We start from the raw sequence: 22500 nt of genomic DNA, 5'->3' as shown, positions 1-22500 counted from the left end.
CAGAAAGACCACTGAAGTACCTTAACAAGAGGATTACTAGCGTAAAATAGTTGCCCCATGCAACAAGACTGAATGTACCCCAATCTGTACTCTGTTGCGTACTCTCTACTCAGGAGATCTCTGCCCAACAGACAGGTCCATTTCATGGCTACACTCAGATCTGTTCTGAGTTACAGCTCAATGGCACTAAATATACAGACCCAACTGATATCGCCAACATCCTGGCAGATAGGATCAGTGTTAATTTACCCCCCTCTCACCCATGAAAGAGCACATCTCTATAATGGAAGACTGCAAAGTTGCTGTCATCATGGCTGCACAGGTAAAAAACACTCTCCAAAGCCAGTATCACAGCAGCCATGGGACCAGATAACTTCCCAGGCTGTGTAGTATTTACTTCCCTGAAGTAAACTTTAACATGGAAGGTCTGTGGCTACTGAAGTTTCCAGTGGACTGCAAACTAGGAGCCATAATTGTAAACACTAAAGATGTGGACATCCTACAAAAGGGCCTCACTGAGACAGATGGCTGTTGTCAGAGCCATGGGCTCTAGCTCAATGCCAAAAGGTGCATTGTCATCCCCTTTGTTAAAAACTCTGTAGCCAAGAACTACAACATAGGTGGTAGTATACTTCACACTGAAAGTGTGACAAGAGACCTTGGGTCACAGGTGGACAGTGGACACAACTGTGATAATCACATCCCCACAGTAGTCAGGAAACCCTCCAATGTGGCACACCTCATCACAAAATGTGTCTCATGCAGAATGGAAGAGGACATTGTTCCGCTCTACTCATCACTCACTAGAACTATAATAGAGTACAATGCCACTTTTGCTATGTACCTCACAAGACAACTACAACAACTGGAAAGCCTGTAGCAATACCTCACAAAGAGCATTAGCGGCCTGAAATACATGCCATACACAGACCATCTCAAAATTCTCCATCCGTACTCCCTTGCATATCGCCTACTCAGAGGTGTTCACTGCCTAAAATACAAAGCTATGTCAAACACAGAGCTGTTGGACATGCTCCACGTAAAACACTCACAATCCCTCTGACCTTCGGACCCAAAACCACGAGTTAAATACAAAAGGAAGGGGTGTACCCATTTACCTTATGGATACCCACACCTTCAGGTTAGTGGCACAGCATGAGGCCTTGGAGACCATGCAAGTGCAACTAACATTGGACAAAGCTGCTCATCAGATTGTAGCCTGCTACAGATCATGTACCTTGTCTTAGGAACCTCACTCAGTATTCCTGAGAACAGTGGAAAATATAAAGGTCCTATCAAACACCATTATATGAGGAGATTACAACTACCCAAACATTGAGTGGGAGAATTACTCATGTACAACATCCTTTGCCCAATGTTTCCTACACTTTAAAAACTCTAACACTCTGGAACAGCTGGTCACCATGCCCACCAGAGGTGACAACATACTGGACATGATCATCACCAACATGGGGTACCAGTGTTCCACAATAGAGATAAACCCCTCGCTGGTAATATCAGATCATAAAGTAATCACACTGGACATCCACATACCTCCCCCCCACCCAGTCAATGAAGCCACTGTGAAGACATTTTTAAAAGCAAACTGCACACTTCCCAAGACCAAAGTGGAATGTTCCAAAGAACTCTTGCTATAGGATAATGGTATACAATCTGCCGAATCATTTACAAGTGCATCCTATGAGCATCTGCAGGGATGCATGTAACAAGACATCACAAATAAAACCAAGATGCACTCCTCCAAATCTAAGACAAAAATCAAGTGTTTGTTGCCCATAAATAAGCTAGACAACAGAAGGAGGAAACAAACACATGATAGAGCCAACTTCACTAAAGGAAAGGCATCACTGATCATTATTAGCAAGAAACAATGATCGCTCATAAAATAATCCAAGAACAGTTTCTAAAGACAAATAGCCAAGGAATGTAAGAATAACAGCCACAAAGCCTTCGGTATCTATACCAGACATGTAGGTGTCAACTTCCAAATATGCTGTCAGCTACTGAAAAATGGAAAGAAATACACTGAACCAACTTTCATTGCCCACATCCAGGGGGACAAGTTCAGTGTAAACTCCCCCCATCACCCCCAAATGGGCCTGTGTTCATCACAGAAGGATGCAGAGCCCCAGATGTTATGGACATGCAGGTAAAGACAGCCCTCTCCAAAGCTAAGAACACAGCATCAATGGGACTGGATGGTGTCCCAGGCTACGTTTTACACTACGCCCAAAAGGAACTACACCCTCACCTACATTCACTGTCCAGACTCAAACGTACCACAGGCTATGTACCCATAGAATGTCATACACTAACAGTCATCCAGCTCCACAAAGGGGATGCCACAACAGAACCTGGAAACCATTGCACTATATGTCTACTCAGTCGGGGTCTACAAAGCTATTGAGCAAATTGTCATGGAACCCATAAACAGAGACATTGGAGACCTCCAGACACTGGACTCTACACAACTTCACCTTGTTAAAGGCAGATCCTGGCTCCTAAACCTAGTTGACTTATTTCAAACAGTTACCAAGGACATAGATGGAGGTGAAAGTAGTCCACACAGCCCACCTGGACCTCACTAAGGACTTTCTACACCATTCCCCACTCTGTCATCATGTATAAGCATACCAGCTTGAACATTAACAGCTATGTCACAGAATGGGTGGCCAAGTGGCTCACAGATCAAACACACATGTTCAGAGTTGTGGGTGCCATGTCTGACTCTAAGCCAGTCACAAATGGCATCCCACAGGTCTTGGTCCTGGGACCCCACCTGTTCAGTAGATACTGCTCAGAGGTACAGGCAAGCACTGGAGGTGTATGGCTGAACAGGTTTGCAAATGACTGCTAACTGTAGTCCATAATCAACTCTACAGCTGACACAGACATCCTCCAGAAGTGTCTTACAGAGACTGATACTTGGTGTCAAAACAATGCCCTCAAGCTAAATGACAAGGAATGCATATTCATCCCCTTTGGGTAAAACAAAGTGCACACAAATTACTACATAGGTGGTAATCCAGTATATATGGAGAAAGTCATTATGGCCCTGGGGACACAGGTAGATAGTAAACTCCCATTTGATGATCACATGGCCAAAGTGTTTAGACATTCCTTCTATGTAGCCCACCTAATGTCACCTAATGTAACTCACTTTGTATAGTCTGATGATGTCACCATCTTACAAATATACCTGTGGAAAGAAGAGCTCACAGTAATGTATATAGTGCATCGTGTAAATGTGTACCCCTGTAGTATTATAAAGTAGTTAGGTAGGAGTTTGAATCCTGCACTTGACAACTGTTTGTGTGTGGTCTGCTTGGGAAGAAGCAACCTTTTTGGAGAGTAGTAAAACACATTAAAAGTATGTAATTATTTAATTACATTAAATGTAGCCCACCTAATGTCACCTAATGTAACTCACTTTGTATAGTCTGATGATGTCACCATCCTACAAATATACCTGTGGAAAAGAGACTTCCCAGTAATGTGTATAGCACAACGTGTTAATGCGTACTCCTCTAGTATTATGAAGTAGTTAGATAGGGGTTCGAATCCTGCACTTGACAACTGTGTTCGTGTGCAATCACCTTGGAGAAGAGCAACATTTTTGGAGAGTAGTAGAACACCTTAAAAGTGGCCTACATATCTATGTCAAGTCTGATGATGTCACCATCCTACAAATATACCTGTGGAAAAGACACCTCCCAATAATGTGTATAACGCGTCATATTAATGCATACTTTTCTAGTATCATGAAGTAGTTAGGTAGTGGCTTGAATCCTGCACTTGACAACTGTGTGTTTGTGTACATGTTTGTGTGTAATTACCTTGGAGAGGAGCAACCTTTTTGTAGAGTAGTGGAACACCTTACAAGTGGCATACATATCTATGTTAAGTCTGATGATGTTGTCATCCTACAAATATACCTGTGGAAAAGAGACCTCCCAGTGATGTGTATAGCGCATCGTGTTAATGTGTATTCCTCAAGTATTACGAAGTAGTTAGGTAGGGGTTAGAATCCTGCACTTGGTGAGTGTGTGTGCTCTATGTGTGTGACACTGTTGGTCAATGTGTTGTGGGTTTTGCTTTTACTACTGTATGACATATCAGTATGCATTGGACATGTGAGCTAGATGTGTGTCAAATACATATCTGTACATGTTACCTCAATTATTGCATGTGTGGGAACCCTGCTTTCTCCAAGAACACAGCTGTCATCTTTGCCAGACTGTGCTGCTGCTTCCCAGACCTTAGGTCACATCTGTATGCTTGTGACAAGGCCAGCCAATGCAGTGATCCCTGGCCTAGGTCACACACACTCATTACGGTTTCTATTGAATTGTGTGAGTGAGGGTTTATGGCCGAGGTATATGTCAGACCTGTTCAAATGCAGCAAAGTCTGTCAATGATGACTATTCATTATAGGTGTACAACAACCTTTGTGGATATGCATGCAGACCCCTTATTGCTTATGTGATCCACCAAGGGATTTCAAAATACCTTAGGAAATGTGATTATCAAAGGAGAGATGACATAACACTTGGTTGCGTGTACACATCGGTACTTGTTCATCATGTTGGTGGCTACTACCTATGTTTTACTGTGGGGATACTATGTTCCATAAAGGTGGATGACTATGCTTATTTTGGCTTATAGCTTTACAGCATGGGTTTGACAACAGGTACCTGTCTGTATGGTACCTTTGTGGAGGACGTGTGTGTCATCTGGAGAATGCAGTATAGGCCACATTATGCATTACCAGATGTGGACAGACATATCCCTACTGTGATTGCTTGTACCTAAGAGAGCCATATAGCAAACAGGAGTGGTCTCAGTAATTTGTGCAGGTAAATACCACTGGTTACTGGTATAGTGTAGTACCTGAAGGATCCAAATGTTGCTGTGTGTCCTACATCTATGTGTCAGTTGTCAAGACATCATCTAACGATTGGTTATGGTCAGGCTGTTGAAGTTACGTATACTACCAGAATGCAAAACAATGACAGATAGTAACAGTATCACCCACATGACATTGTCAAACCATGTCATACACACATGTGTAGTCAGTTTCCGAAATGTGTGTAGTACAATACATACTGGCCACCAATAGAAACTATGGAGTGTTACTGTGTAATACAGGGCATGTTACCCTGCCCATGTGTCCACTATGCACATACATGCAGACAGTGCACCTCCACCATGTTCACAAATGTTCACCTGCAAATCTGTGCTACACACATCCCACACATACTGTCCACTCTCTAACACATGCTGCCAATACTACACACATTAGCCAAGTGGCACGTGGGCAGACAATACACTATTGGAACTAACACTGGTGTAAACAATACTATAGATCACCGTCTCTGGCCACGGATACGGTACCTGTGCCTGGCAGGGGTGCTACTGACACTATCAGGTACTAAGCCAGACTGGGTACTATCCCCAGAGGTAGATGGATGTACACTGGACCCAGGTCCCTGCTGGGACTGTCCAGAGCCACATGCACGTGGTCTTCTCGGACGTTCTATGGACAGCCCACCCCCAACATTGCTGGGGCTGGTACTGGCACTACGGGAGTGGCTGTGACTTGAGGGACATCCGTGGTGACTGCCAGCTGCTGATGTTGTTGGCATACGTCCACATTGACGACTCATCCGTCCCGCACTGTCCTGACACATGGATATGACATTGCGGAGGACATCTAATTTTTCTCCCCAACGTCTATCAGTGACCTCAGTGTAATTACGGATGGCACCTGCTAGGTCACGGATACTGTCAATTATGGCAGTGTTATGTGCCCTCTCTGCCCTTAGTCCCTGTCTGGTGTACCGTTCCATAGGTGCCTGTGCCTCCATGACAGCCTGGAACATGCGTGAGGTTGTAAGACCTGTGGCACATCTGCCAGTGGCATAATGAGCAGCAGTGCTCCGATGAGAACCCCTGAACATCTGCCTATGTGGTACCCTTCCAGACATCTGGGCATGGCTGCTGTGTCGGGATGCATGTGCCATGGATACCACACTGTCCTGGCCAATGCCGACTGTACGCTGTTCCTCAGCTAAGGGTATTGGTGATGGATGTATTGGCAGTGTGACTGTGTGCATGGATGGGGTGGACACTTGTGTAGTGTCGATTGGTGGCCCACCGACAGACCCTGGCAAACATGCCTGTGCCTCAACACACCTATCATCATTATCACTATTTTGCTCAGTGACATCAGTTTCCCTGCTGCAGTGAACCAGCCCAAAGTCAGCACCTGTGAGAGGAAGACAAGAAACACACTTTATGACCTGTACATGATGTCGGCACACATGAACACATGCACACATGAACACATGCACACATGCACACATGAACACATGCACACATGCACAGATGAACGCATGCACACATGCACACATGAATACATGAACACATGCACACATAAACACATGCATACATGCACACATGCACACAAATGCACTCCTCACTAAAACAGACACACACACACACACACACACACACACACACACACACACACACACACACACACACACACACACACACACACACACACACACACACACACACACACACGACCAGCAATCCAGAACATACTCAATAGCGGGTGATGGTGGGGTACAGTATCACAAAGCAAACAGTTTTATCACACGTGTCAGCATGCAGGATGTGTGTTGCTCAGCAGCATGCAGTGCAGGTGTAGACAGCCCTTGCTAATAACAGTATGCATGGCTTTGATGCATGTGTGTTGTTGTTCAGTGATTGGCCTCACCCTGGAATGCAATGTGTACCTGGACACAACATTGCTGTGCAAGTATTAAAAGCTCTGCAATGTCCTGTGCACCATCACTCACAGGTATACATACCATGAGGGGATGTGTATCGGTGTGTCACATAGATATCAATTTCTGATTAGAGCGTCTGTGTCTTTAGCAGATAATTGTGGACACAGGTTTAGCACATGCATGCTATGTATACACACAGGATGAGTGGTGCATGTATACCTGATGGAATACCATTGCTCAACATAGCCATTATACAGTGATTATGGTGAGTGTAGGACATATTGTGGACATGCCAGTGCCAGCCATGACATGGCATGCTACAACACAACTGCAACATTAAACATCACACATACACAGTGTGTGTCATGTGACCTATACAATCAATAGCATTACAAGACATATATGTGTCACTTTGTACAAATGGTGATTGTTATGCATATTGTGTATTGGGCATATGTTTGCACACACACAACATTGAGGTGCATAGCAGTTAATGCTATATGTAGTACTGTGGTCACTGTAACTGGATGGGGTGTAGTACCATGAGCCATCATCATGCAGCATCATGTGGTCATTCAAGGCTACTAATGTGTGCCAGACCAGCACATACCATGCTGTACCGGAACTGCAGTACCATGGCTACATTCACCATTTCACAGCCAGTTGTTAAATGTGTTTGTATGGTGCCCAATAGGGGGCATTGCCTAACATGAATGCGTTATGTGTTGAAGAGTGTCGCACAGCCACATGAGAGGCATCTACTCCTCAGGTATATTATTTGTGCTGTGTGGATGACATTTGGGATACTTAAGTGTGACCTTACAGCGGTTGTCTGAATACACCATGTGTAGCATGTTGACATGTACTGCGTATGACAAAGTTGTGTATGTTGTGTGCATGTGTATCGACTCTGCCTATCCAATGTCCACTACAGTGTTTTCACAATTGTGTGGGATGCTCTGTGTATTGTATGTGTTTTAGGCAGCTACCCACATTACTGGGATGTGCATAGTCTCACAGCAAACATGCACAGCATGCATTATGCGTAGGTGTGTTACATCTACATGGCCTACATCTCACCTACATACACATTTAATTAGCAATATTAAATGTAGAACACACTCACCAGCATGGGTCTGCTGCCTTGTGTCACACCAGAGGGACCTACAAGGATATGAGCTAGTTTGTCAGTGGCAACAACTGTGGCATTGCTACTGTGTGTTTGCAATCTTACAGTAGTACAACAGTTGACAGTCATAGGACTACAGATTATATTACTAATTATTAGTATTGCACAACACTAGGCACCACATCTTCTAACTACACAGTACACATCTCACATAAGCATGCTCTACCAATAGAGGTAACAGTAGCCTACAGCTATGCCATGTTACCTGCACTCTCCATGTCAACTTGCTGGGTGGCTCCGGCCTCCATGATGATACATGTTACTTGTTGTTGTTGTTCTTGGCCAGGGGACACCTGGTTCAGGAGCAGCTCCCCCACTCTGGTGAGGGGGGGGGTGGATGGCTACCCCACCACCTGTGGCAAGCTGTTGTCTACGGATATCAGATTCACACTGCCGGACATGTCTAATTAAATCACTGCAATGATGGTGTACCTGCTCATATGTCCGGTTATGCATGTCTATGTCATTTACCCTACGGACAAGATCTTGCCACAGTGCAGTCCGCTCATGCTGGTCCTGGCTGGCTCTGGAGAACAGCAAGGCATAGTGCTGCACCAGGCTTGTCGTTATCTGTTCTTCCTCTGCCGGGCTATAGGTGGGATTATGATGGTGGGCCATGACCCTGGAAGACAATGAAACAATATGTGTGAGCAAGTCATGTGGCACACTTGACGTACTAAAGTACAGATATCAATTAACTGCCATATATAGCAACCTATTGGCTGTCAGAGGATACACACTTCCAATACCACATATCAGTGCTCAGCCCACAACTGCCTGACAGTGCCTGGCACACTCTATATATCAAACCATGTTTTGCACAGCAACAAAGATAAACCAGTATGTAAGACTATACAACAGTACATGGCACACTCTATGTGACATAATACACCACCTAGCCACAGGAGGTATATATCAAACTAATGCATCAAGAAATATGTAATCCATTGCAATGATTGTAAAGTCCAGTTACAGTATTACCAGTATACCACACTAGTCGTTGATGGCAAACCCCTGACTAACATATCTGCACATACGTTAATATAGGTGGCATACTGCTGTACTAGACTATACATGTTGCTTGATACACACTTATATTCTGTAACACACATATGACTGAGGCCATGGTACAGGCATACCCACACACACATCAGACATACATACCAGACACAAAGGTATGGCAACCCAGATGACCTTTACCTGTGTACCATACAGTACTATGTGTCAGTAGTTACAAAACCTTATGCCTGTGGTATGTAATCTGTGAGGACTACAGGGAACACACAAAACAGTGGTTCCAGGAAATGTGGACATACACCATACTGTGCTGTTTAGGCATACAGCTTCAGGTAGTACTACAGTTCATACAGGAGTTTGATTCACTAGCAGTAACACTCAATAGGCATACATGTACTGCTTTAGCCTACAATGGGACACCCCAGTCAACACTAAGGGACTACATCAGACCGTATGGCATACTGCTTTTTCTGTCTATCAATTGCATATACATCTTTTGCTGGGATCACAGCTAGGACACATAATACTATGACAGAAATAGTTTCCCACTAAACTATCACACATATACAGAACTCTGACACATTCACCAACACATTCACCATCATACTCAGACAACCTCACATAGCAATTATTGCAACAAGTACATGTGGGTGTGTATCATTTCATAGGTAGGTAATAGGCTATTGGCCCTAGGGCCTATAGAAGTCTAGCCATATGCTACCCTGGCCTTTGACACACAGGTAATTATGTTTCATGTGGCCCTGTCAAGCAGAGCCACAGAGGTGATTCCCGGGGTGCATTTCCTTTCTCCCATACAATCATCAAGATTATTTATGACGACTCCTAATTAGGAGCTTTGTTTGCTATTGATAGGTGGTTTGTTCCAGAGTAGGGGATGTCTCTGAGATAGGAATCTATCCCTCCAGCATGTTCTGTTTATTGAGGTCACAAGGTTTAGGTCCCTAGAGTGTGTAGCTTGTAGGGATTGTGATCTGTTTACATGGAGCATGCCCAACATCTCTGGGTTTGACATAGCTTTGTATGTTAGGCAGAGATCACCTCTGGGTAGGCGGTATGCGACACAGTCTAGCTGTGGGTTTGTGAGATGGTCTGCATAGGGCATCTGTTTAAGGCCGGTATTACTCTTTGTGAGGTATGTCTGTCTCATTTCCAGTTGCTGTAGATGTCTTGTAAGGTACATACCACATGGGGCATTGTACTCTATAATGGGCTTTATATGTGATGAGTAGAGGGGAAAACTGACCTATATTTCCCTGGATGATACACCTTTTTGATGACATGTGCCAAGTAGACAGATGACATGACTAGTGTGGCACTGTGATTATCAAAGGGGAGACTACTGTCCACCTGTGTCCCATGGTCTCTTATCACACCTTCGGTGTTAAGTAGACTACCACCTATGTGGTAGTTAATGGGTACAGAGTTTTTGCAAGAAGGGATGCCAATGCAGTGTCAACATTGAGCTTGAGCCCATGGCTTTGTCACCAGGCATCTGTTGCAGTAAATATGACCTTGTCTCTCTCTCTCTCTCTCTCTCTCTCTCTATATATATATATATATATATATATATATATATAGATAGGCACATATACAGTCCACCTTTCATGGTGGGGATATCAATTATGCAAAGGTTGTGAGGTATACAGTTATTTCATAATATTGCACAGTGTTGTGCAGAATGCATTGAAGGTGTTCTCAGCCCATGTAGCTTTAGCAGACCTCACTGACTGCAACACTGCAAACCTGATGAATCATACCCACAGTGTTTAACCACCACATGTCATATACCAGCACTGTATGCTGTCTTGTTTGCCACACACTACAACCTACATAGAAATATGCACATAACAACCTTCAACAACATATATATATCCACCCTTCACAAACAGTTGCAGTATGTCCCTTGCTCTATGCACATGTACAGATGCTAATATATCTGACACAGACAGATCTCTCCATATGTGTGTGCCATACACACACAAGGTCCACACTGTTGTAAGTTCGTGTACCTCATGGCTGACCTGTTGGGCCTTGCTGCAACATGAACAGGTGTCACATGTGAGCACACAGTAATATTAGAGGGCGTATATATAGCTGCAAATGCTAGATTAGCATACTAGCCTGGTACAGCTGTTGCCAATGCTAAGCTACATATTAATATGACTATCATGCATTTGTTACTCTGTCACATCCATGTTTATATAACTGTATGCGCTACTCCCCCAAACAGACACTGTACACACTACTGTACAGAACACAGCTAACATGGATCAGATGTTTGACATTTAATGCTGAACTACATATGTCACAGTCATATCCCACTGCACACAGCTACACACTGATTTCTCCATGCCAGTAGTTATGCAAGGCATCTGTGCATAGATACGTACTGCTGCCATTTATGGATGATTCAAACTATGTAGAGTACTCTTCATAAACATTTACTACATGCCAGTAAATATATAGCTGTTACATACCTTTCCTTTGTATGTGTTCGTATTTGTCGGTTCCTTGTGTTTTGTAATAAATTTTCTTTTTTATATCTTATTTTTTTTGAGATATATATTTTTTTCAATATAATTTTTTTCAATATATTATTTATTTTTCAATATAATTTTTTATTTTTTTTTCAATATATATATATATTTTCAATATATTATTTTTTTCAATATATTATTTTATTTTTTTTTTCAATATATTACGTTTTCTTTTGATATAGTATTTTAATCTTTTTTTTCTGCTGCTGTCTGCATCTGTCTCTCTCTCTCTTGCTTTCTCTCTCCCCCTCCGTACCTGCAATGAAATGATTGCATGTGTGGACATCAAGTACAGCCTGCTTTTATAGGTATCTGCACATGTGCATGTGATGGCCTCTGCACCAATTGGTGGCCACCATTTGGCAATTGCATGCAGCCTGCTGTGTTGTACTTGCAGTACTCACTGCCATAGCAACCCAATGCTATAAATTGCTAAGTCAGGTAGACGTAGCCCTTTCAGCTTTCCAAAGTGGGGACCATGCTTGTTTGCTGTGGACACCGTTGTGTAAGTCAGAAGGTTGGTATACTTCTTATAACTGATGCTAGGGATGTAGCCAGTGATTTGAATGTTGGACTCAGACCTGAATGTTGCCACTTCCAGTACACAGTTGACAGTGTAGAATTGTACTCAACCCTACAAATGATAACACAAGATACATGGGAGTATGTAGTTTCTTTTCTACTTATACAGTTAGCTGCCATACATACGTAGTTATTGAGATGTTTTCATTTGGCACATGAACTGTTTGGGAACTGCTATACTGTGGATATTAATGTACTCACTTCTGCACATTTTGTGCTTTTTCTTTTGTTGACATTATCACAGGATGCTCATTAAAACTGGATAATTCCAGTACTGAGTATGCCTATCTACATCCTTGCTAGCCCTTGAACACACAGGTATTTTGTACATTTGGGTGGGGATTGTCCTGCTATGATACTGTGTGGGGGTCATAAAGTTCTGCTGTAACATTATTTACTGCTAGAATGTCTGGTTCTGTTATCACAGTCATGTAATGCAATTCCACAACAACTGCTGGTAAAGTTCCACAGAACAGGTTTTGTGTTATGGCATTCCTATCTTTCCTTTACATTCACTCATTCTGAATCATGATATATATATTTCAGCAACAACCTGCTGTATATCTACGGTGGCTTAGTGGTACTTCATGCAGTCTAGTGTGTCCAAGGTCTGGGGTTCGAGACTGACAGTGGTGTTTTATTTTGCTGCTGAGCAGAACAAGGGTCCTCACATGCAGGGTGACTAAGGCACTTTTAAGCAGTTTTAAGCAGATTTGCATGGGTTTGTGTGACGCTTAGCAATACTTAGCTAAGCGCACACAAGCGCACACTCATGCAAACCTGCTAACAACTGCTTAAAAGTGCTTACTCCCGCTAACCTCCGCGCTCAATTCTTTGAAAGAAAAGAAAATGGGGAGATAGGAAAGTGGTGAAAAAGGGGCACAAAGAGGGAAAGACAGTAGGGAAAACAGCTCGGGATGTGCAGGATGGGTGTAGGGAAGGTCCATAGCTGCCCATTTCTGTGCATATACTAGTAATTTGGAGGGAAATTTGAAACCTTCCACCCCTGAGAGAGGGGTGAGGACAACGAATTATGTTGTACTGCCAATTAAATTTCAATTTATGTGTCCAGCGGACATGTGTGCAAAATGGGCAGCTATGTATGGGGCATAATTTTTTTGTGGGAGCAGATTGCCCTTTTTTTTTCAGGTGAGAGTGGAATGTGGGGTAGGGGAAGTAGGTATATTTTGGGAGGTAGGTTGGGGAGGTAAACAGACAAGACAAATAAGATGCATACAGGAGTGGAATATGACACATGGGGTGGGTGAACACCACTGACGGGGAAGGATGTTTGGAAATCGCAAGCCCATGAGCCCACAGATGGCAACAGTGGAACTGATATCCCCACCCATGGGCAGTCACCACTGCACCTTCACAGCCCGGCGGGTGGCTGTGCTGGGGGCTGCGTAGGAGGGGCAGGCTCACCTGTGAGTCAAGCCACTCTTGCCTCGAGCTGGCATAGATGATCAGTGACTGAACGCTCGATCTACCTACGCACCACAGCCCGGACCATTCAGAGGGTGATAGGTGGCCCTCCTCCGGCCACGCTTGCATGGGGGGGATGAGCCCCATCCCCTGCAGCGCTTCCACAGGACCAACGGAGGAGGAGGTCCCGGGCTGGGCACCGGACCTGCTGGTGCCAGGTACCATCGCCAGCTGAGTTAGGACAGGTGGGTCCGCTGGGACCGGCCTTGCCATACGTTCTATGTTTAGGAGGATTTAATGACAATATGGGTTAGTAATAGCTAACAGCATTCCAATTTAGTTGTAACAGCATACAGTAGTATTCCCATTAACCCAACACACCAGCGTTCCAACAGTTGAACAGCAAGCATAACACATGCATATATAGAACAACAGTGGACATTCCAACAGCATGCAGGATTGATTGGTGGCAACAGGCCACCAAGATTGTGGTATGTGAACAGGGCACATGCATCAAAGTAAATGCAGATATTTATAAACCAATAGGACATGTGTCTCAACAAATGTTATGAGATTAGACATACCCATTGAGGTGTGGAATTGCATTGTTTATGCACATACAGTAGGGTGTAAAAAGATACCTCCATTAACAACTTATATATACTTATAGTTTACACTACATTCCTATTGATGGCAGTTAGATATCCCCTACATGTATTATTACACTAGGCAATGTCTGTTAAATTGTGAAATGGGTTTTGCTAGTTCTTGATATACCTGACCTGTATCTGACATACAAACTGTCCTGGATGCAGATGTTACTGCTACATATTTATATATTTCATTTATATTTATATATCTACATATCTGGATGTGTTCAGGTGACATTATCAGGTATATGTTAACAGCCCCCTACATTTCTAGCAGCACACTGACATTTCTGGGGAACAGAATAACAAGCTATTAATGTGCCAGATTAACCTGTACATGCCGGCCATGAACTGACAGTTGAGGACTGTATATATGCTTAACAGCTACTGGCACTCCCTTCATCCACTTTATATGGGCCTACCTATGTGTGGGTTGACTGTGCTTAATACAACAGTACTATTTCTATAATGTAAGGGTACAACAACATATCAAAGAAAGTGACACTGACACACTCCAGGAATTATACCTTTATTAATTACATTACACAATTTTCTAGTGGCTCTCTCATTTATTTGATATATCAGTGCATGCAGAGGTCTTTTATTCAAGACATATTATACCTTTATTAATGGGTTACACCACCTTTTGACGCTGTCTCACTTATTTTATATAACAGTACATGCAGAGAAGTTATTCAACACTTATTATACCTTTATTAATGGGTTACAACACTCTTTTTCAGGCTCTCTCACTTCTTTTATATGACAACACATGCAGAATAATTACTAATCTGCCTGGTGGTGCAGCCTTAGCAGCCTATCTGCATAGGCTTGCTGATTCGCAGCACGGACACCTGCAACTGTGAAGTAAATGAAGGGATATTGAGACATATCTATCCATAATATAGACTACAATAGCAATTCTTACATACTTCATTCCATGGCTACATAATCAGTAGTGGGGTATATTCCATTTCACGGGCCTCTTGTATCCACTGGTTCAGTCGGTCCTCCTTGCATCTCTTCAGGTCTGAGTAGTGGTGTCTGACCTGCTCACCAGTCCGAGGGATGCCTGTGGCACTGGTGAGATCATGTGCTAGATGGTTCCAGGCTTCTGCTTTGTACTCAGTGCCCTGAAACTGGCCCTGCAGGAGTCTTGCATCATGATGATGGACGAGGAGCCAAACCATTACTTTTGTCTCCTCAATGCTCCACCGTTGCGCTCGAAAACGAGAGCCCCCTCCAACACCAGCCATACTGACTGCAGATGGGAGCTACAACCAGTTATGGAAATTATTCCCGCCTATGGAGCTTAAATATGCCTCATTTCCCGCACTTATTTGTGATTGGCCGGTTTTGAAAATTCTCAGCTAAAAGCAAACCTGCTTAGCAATGGGTAAACTTCCATTGATATATATGAGTGTGCTGGAAAGGCATCCATATTTAAAGCTGTCATGGCTTAGTGCTTTAGTACTGTGATTATGGTGTACAGTATCCCTGGTTCGAGGCCTGTCATTGCTTTTTATTTTACTACTTGCCAGACTGACTAGGAGGTGTGGCTGTGTTTAGCCGACTTTGCTCAACTTTGCCCAACGTTGCTCAACGTTGACCAACGTTGCGCTAGTTAGCGCATTGCACAGCTCTGCGCGAACATGTTTTGTTTGCGCTAGTTGGTGTGATGTGCAGCACCGTGCAAAGCCACTGCGCTAGTTAAAGCAGTGCTAAGCTATGAGCAATTATACTTAACTGTGTTTAAAGCTAGTAAACTTTGCTTAGCAGTGCTTCACATTGCTTACGATACATTACTTATGCATTTATCAGTATGCATGACCATTCCATCTTCTTATATATATATATATATATATATATATATATATATATATATATATATATATATATATATATAAAATATCGTTTACTACCACATAGGCCATTTCAATGCATTTTACTAAAATTTAAAATGTAAATGTCAGGAATTCTTTTTATGCACACATTTCCTACAGAAAATAGGAAGGGGAGTGGCGGGACTCGAACCGGGAATGCCTCCTCTTTGTGCGAGGGCTCTACCACTACGCTATTGCTATTTGGTTTAATTTGCATATAAGTAGTTTATTATCCTCTTCGATGTCTACACTGCTAACTGTAGCTAAGCAATGGGCAAACCTGCGCATACACGCGCAAATATGGGCAGCTATATCGGGAATAATAAAAAAAAAAGGAAAGTTTTACATTTTAAACTTGTACAGGGATTTAGAATGTGGGGGAGTGTAGTGTTGGGTATGTAGACATTTGAGCGAACTCACTCATTTCAGTTGACATTTGCAGTTTAGGCACTTGCAGGGGTGTGGATATTTGGACTGCTCGACAGTCTGATACGCCCCCTGCACTCGTGCATGCTCCGTGTTAGCCTTAGAGTTGAGTCAGTGCGCCCTCATGAATATGCATGATGTGCTGACATCATACTCTTAGACTGCAGTTTCCGAGTAAGACTTAGTTAGTCTTACATGGAGGATTAGTGAATCCCGGCTATATATATATATATATATATATATATATATATATATATATATATGTGTGTGTGTGTGTGTGTGTGTGTGTGTATATAAATGTCTTGACCTCCTTTGCTGTTCTTTTTTGAACATGAATGTGCAGTCTGTGCAATACAACTGTATATGCACCTGGCTTTTATAAAGGTAGTAAGTTAAGCTGCAGTGTTACATTTCGTAGCTGATGTTTTGCATCATGCTGGAGGCAAGTGCAGGTAACCCCCCCCCCCACCATATACACACACACACACACACACACACACACACACACACACACACACACACACACACACACACACACACACACACACACACACACACATACACACACACACATTCCTTGAATGGTGGAAGCCAATGATGCCTGGAGAAGTTCTAACTTTGTTATAAAAATAATCCATGAAATCCTGGTGGAGGATTTTGTTGAGAAATGTACAACTGAGTTTAACTGAAACCTGTGGGAGGCTGAAGTGACTGAAAGATTTGAACTTGCACCTGTATAAAAACTCTGCAGGATGCAACATGAACTTAATGAACTGTGCCTTATTTGCTTGAATTAAGTTGTGAATTTGGACTTAATGAACTGTAAATTATTTTCCAGGGCTGAGTTGTGAGTTAATCATATGTGATGCTTGAAAAGTTTACTGTCCAAACTGAGATTTATATTTTGCACTGTAAATAAATGCTATAAACCCAAGCAAGTGGCTCTGAAGTGTTATTACACTGCAGCGTTCATGTGTGTGTGTGTGTGTATGTGTGTGTGTGTGTGTGTGTGTGTGTGTGTAGTGCAAGTTAGATAACTCCAGCAAAAAGCACAGTGCACTCTTGCTTTTTACTAGCAGAGCTGGGCAAAAGTATCTTAGCAATGAAGGTGAACAGAAAAGTAGTGTCTTATCCAGTGACTATCACAATCGTGTTTAGAATAATTAAATTACAAAGACAGAAACCACATATTTTCATTTATGTCTACTGATATCAGCAGAAGAAATAGGGAAATAGAAAAACACACTGCTATTGTTCAACATGCTTAAAGCAGGATGCTGAATTGCAAAGGGGTGTTTCGTGTGTTTTATATTCTAACTGGATGTGGAAAAGCTCATGAAGTCCACTTTGGACTAGCATGCACCAGTTCCTACACATCTTATAACATTCAGAAGAGTGTGCAAACTATTTATACTGGAATTCCACAAGGGTGGCTTGTTTTTAGCGGCTGTCCTATGTTTAGTTTGGTAGGTACAGCTGTCTCTATGCAGCTTTTTACATTATTTACAATGTTTATATGAACAATTCAACATTGTCAGCTTTGTTTTCAGGGTTTGAGAGGTTTGGAATTTTGCTTTGTAAGAGACAGTTAGTCTTGGAATATTTTTTAAATATTCTGGGGTTAGTTGAGGTCCCAGGCTTAATATTTATCTCAAAAGGTGACAGCTTTGTGATCCAACCTGACCAATAAGAACATTACACTAGAGGGTATGCATTGTTCCCTGATGTTTGTGAAGACCATGTCAAGGATACTTGTGCCGATGGTGGGCATGTAGACTGTTTCAGGGTGTCTCCATTAAGAAATTGCAGATATTTCTGGGCCTGCATGTATGAGAGCATGTATGATTCCCAGTCAGTAGTGGGTAGATAAAATCAACCATGAATATTGTGCTGGGCTGAATGTGAAGTATCTCCATTTCATTCAAGTATGTGATATGGGCTTCTTAGTCATGGAGAGAGACCTATAGCTTTCAAGAAAATGGTATGTAAATTTACTTATGGTACATCGGACAAGTTCAAGTGGCTCACACTGTTTGACTAGCCTTGAGGTATGTTTGTGTGTGATGTCAATTGTGACGCCTCTACCTTTAGACTCTACCTGTGCAATACCTGGTCTAAATATGCAGACAGCATTACAGCCTTGCACTGCCAGGTTTTCACTGTAACTGTAAAACACTTTTGAGTAACTGCAGAGATTTCTGTATTCTCCATGATGAGGACAGCTTGCAAAGAGCAGAGTTTCTTGTTTAGACTCCTGACATTCAGCAGTTACACCTTTAGATTATTCTGAGTTAGTTTAGTTATGTTAGTATGTTTATCAAGTTGGCACTGCCTAAAAAGCCAATATGTTGATGGACAAAGTTTTAGTCAATATTCAATAACTTAGATGTGGACAGGTGCAGACTAACCCTGGCAATGCAGGGCACTCTGTCTGCCATGTATCATACCAGGCAAATATTGTACCCCCTCTGTTTGACCCCCAAACTCTAAGTTGGTTATTAAAGTCAACAATCTTCTGTCTGTACTGTGTTATCATCCTTGGAAAAGGTAGAATGTTGCTCAGGGCTTGGCTTCTACCAGCCTGGGGTGCATAGTATGAGAGCACTGTCTTGTTTCTTTTCATATTGACCTGGGAGGTACATCTCAAGCTATGTACACCCACATATATAAAAAAACACAAGTTCAGTCCCAGCAAGGCAGCAAAAAATAAAACTTCCAAATGGAAATAAAAATAAAGTTTAGTCACACAAGGTAAGCGCTTTCACGGCTGGTAACCGCTTCATCAGACAACAGCACATTAACACAATACAGTTTAAAAAGTAGTAATAGCAAATGAAAAACGCTGCTTAATTAATGAGTAAAAAACAATTCCAGCATTTAAACTGCTAGTATCTAATAAGCACTCTAAAGCATCCCTAGTTCAAAACATCCAAGTAGGAAGCATAATATACACAATCATAACATTAACAATACTCATGTTATATTAGTGTTTAAGTGGCCTCTGTTTTAAAAATGTTTTTAACGAAACCATGTCATTAATCCCGGGGTGGGTGTCAGCCTTGAAAAATAAAATCCATTCCTGTTCGCATGCTTCTGTCTTACATTTCAAGTCACCACTCCTATTCCCTTCTGGTACTACTTCTAAAATAAAAAAACTAAAATAATGATCTCCCCCTACTTCAATTACATGTCTAGCTAAAGCACTAGTACTCTTGCAATTCCTGATGTCACGTAGATGTTCTAAAATCCTGTCCCTGAAGGCATCACATGCCACACACTTAGAGAAGTACATTATATTCTTAGTACTGAAGTCTGCATAAAAGGGAAACTCAACAGAGCAACGAAATGTTGGATGCACAAAGCTAGGCACACTAAAAATATGTTTGCATGCCTCACAGTGTCTACATGGATAGCTACCAAACCTCTGGGACTCCAGTGTCAAGTTACTCTCTTTCCTGTAGCACAGTTGCTGTTTGACTGTCCTATTATTCTTAAAAGAAAAGTTGGGTTTATCACCAACAATACCTCTAAGGTCATGGCTGGCATACAAAATACTCCAATTCTTCATTATATTACAGCATATATTCACATCACTTGAGAAGGTTAATGGAAGCCTAACCTTCCTAACATTACTTTCTCCCTGAAGCAAGGAGGGTGTGGGTGTATCAGAGAAAAATGGTTTACCTCTGGTATTCCTTTCTAAAGATACAAGCCTAATACATAATAATAGGGCAGTCAAACAGCAACTTTGTTGCTCTGTTGAGTTTACCTTTTATGCAGACTGCAGTACTAAGAATATTGTGTACTGCTCTAAGTGTACGGCATGTGATGCCTACTATATTGGGAAAACGAACCGTCCCTTCAGGGTCAGGATTTTAGAACATCTACGTGACATCAGGAATTGCAAAAGTACTAGTGCTTTAGCTAAACATGTAATTGAAGAAGGGTGAGATCATTATTTTAAGTTTTTTTGTTTTAGAAGTAGTACCAGAAGGGAATAGAGGTGGTGACTTGAAATGTAAGACAGAAGCATCTGAACAGAAATGGATTTTATTTTTCAAGGCTGACACCCACCCCGGATTAATGACATGGTTTCATCAAAACTATTTTTAAAACAGAGACCACTTAAACACTAATACCATATGAGTATTTTTAAGGTTGTGATTGTGTATATTATGCTTCCTACTTGGATTTTTTGCACTCAGGATTCTTTAGAGTATTTATTAGATACTAGCACTTTAAATGCTGAATTGTTTTTTACTCATTAATTAAGCAGCGTTTTTCATTGGCTATTACAGCTTTTTAAACTGTATTGTGTTAATGTGCCTTTGTCTGATGAAGTGGTTACCGACTGTGATGGTTACCGACTGTGAAAGTGTTTACCTTGTGTGATTAAACTTTATTTCTATTTCCATTTGGAAGTTTTATTTTTTGCTGCCTTGCTGGGGCTGAACTTGTGTTTTTTATACTTGGCTATTTTCTTGTTATTTGTCTCATGTCTTGGTCACTGGTTGTTTGCTTATTTATGTACACCCACATGTCTATAACTGAGTCATACTGACATTCGTGGTTTAATGACTCAAATGCATTCACAATCTGGCAGCTCATAGCCACTGACAGACAGCTGACTGTGACTTTTTCTTTCCTCAGACTGAATGAATGAATAAAGGCTCAACAGAATGAGACACCCCACTCCTGTGGATTCCCTACTCTCTTTAAACCAGAATTCCTTTCAGTGATATCTGGTACGTTCAATAGTATGCTGCTGATATAGGATAGCATGCTGCTTCCAGAGAATAATAGGGTTTTGCTAGTGGTTGAAGAGTTTATGATGGTGGGGTGCTGATGCTACTGCCAGCTATACTCCATCCATGGCTATATTATAAGAGATGCTGATCGGACAGACCTTCAGCTAATTTACATTCTCATGTTACACAAAGCAGATACTTGCTACAATAACTTGAACAACATGTTTGTAAGTGTATCATTCCATCTTATTGTTCATGTGTCCTGAGTTCATCATCATAGACTTAAAAAGAAAAGAAAAACAGTCTACATATTCCTTAAAGGCAAACTTTCCCACTGGAATGGAAAAAAGGCATGCGTTTCACTTTGGACAGATTGTACGCAGACAATGGTTTAGATTCAATATTTGGTCAGATATTAATTTTCATGGGATTTAGTTTCTTACCTGAGAATGAAGTGAGGATGGCACAAGAGATCTCAAAGAAATCTTTACTAAAAGCTTATTTTTTACATCATGTTTCCAAAATGTAAGAGAGTGCCCAAGGAAATGCAGCTGCCATGAGCCAAGCTCATCCTGTGTGGAATAATTCATCAGTCATTTTTTAACAGTAGCCATGAAATCAAAACATTAATGAAGCATGTCACTATTGGTTACTTGCCTTGCTTGGTTCAAGGTCTGTGTGCCAAAGCAAAGTACTATGTACAGTGAAACCTGAGCAAGATCGGGTCACCAGTGTATCCTATCACCTCTAACACAGGTTCAGTATTCTCTACAAACATAGAAAACATACTAGCGGAGAAGTCATGTGTCAGTCAGAGATGAACACAAATGATGGCACTCTGGATTTTTTGAAAATAGTGTCTCGCACACTTTTACTGTAAGGCATTCTATGCCTATTTATTGCTTACAACACTTTTTTCTGTGAATGAGTACTGTTAAAAGATGTTATTGTTTATGTGTAATAGCATCATAAATATAACATGGTGTCACTATGCTTTTCATCATGTTGTACATTATGAAAACCATGCTCAAGTTATCTGGCATCCTGTATTGTTCCCTGATCTGGCACCCCCTCATTTCCAAGTTGAGGGGGAAAAAAGGCTTTTGTGCATTGAAACTTTTATTAGGCACTGCACTTTACTAGTCTGGGTAACAAACTCAGTTAGTTTGAAACTGAATCACAGCCATGAGCCCTTTTACTAGCA

Source organism: Protopterus annectens, chromosome 8.part1, assembly GCF_019279795.1.
Source record: "Protopterus annectens isolate FY-2018-M chromosome 8.part1, PAN1.0, whole genome shotgun sequence".
Taxonomy (NCBI): Eukaryota; Metazoa; Chordata; order Ceratodontiformes; family Protopteridae; genus Protopterus; species Protopterus annectens.
Note: the sequence above shows the minus strand (reverse complement) of the source record.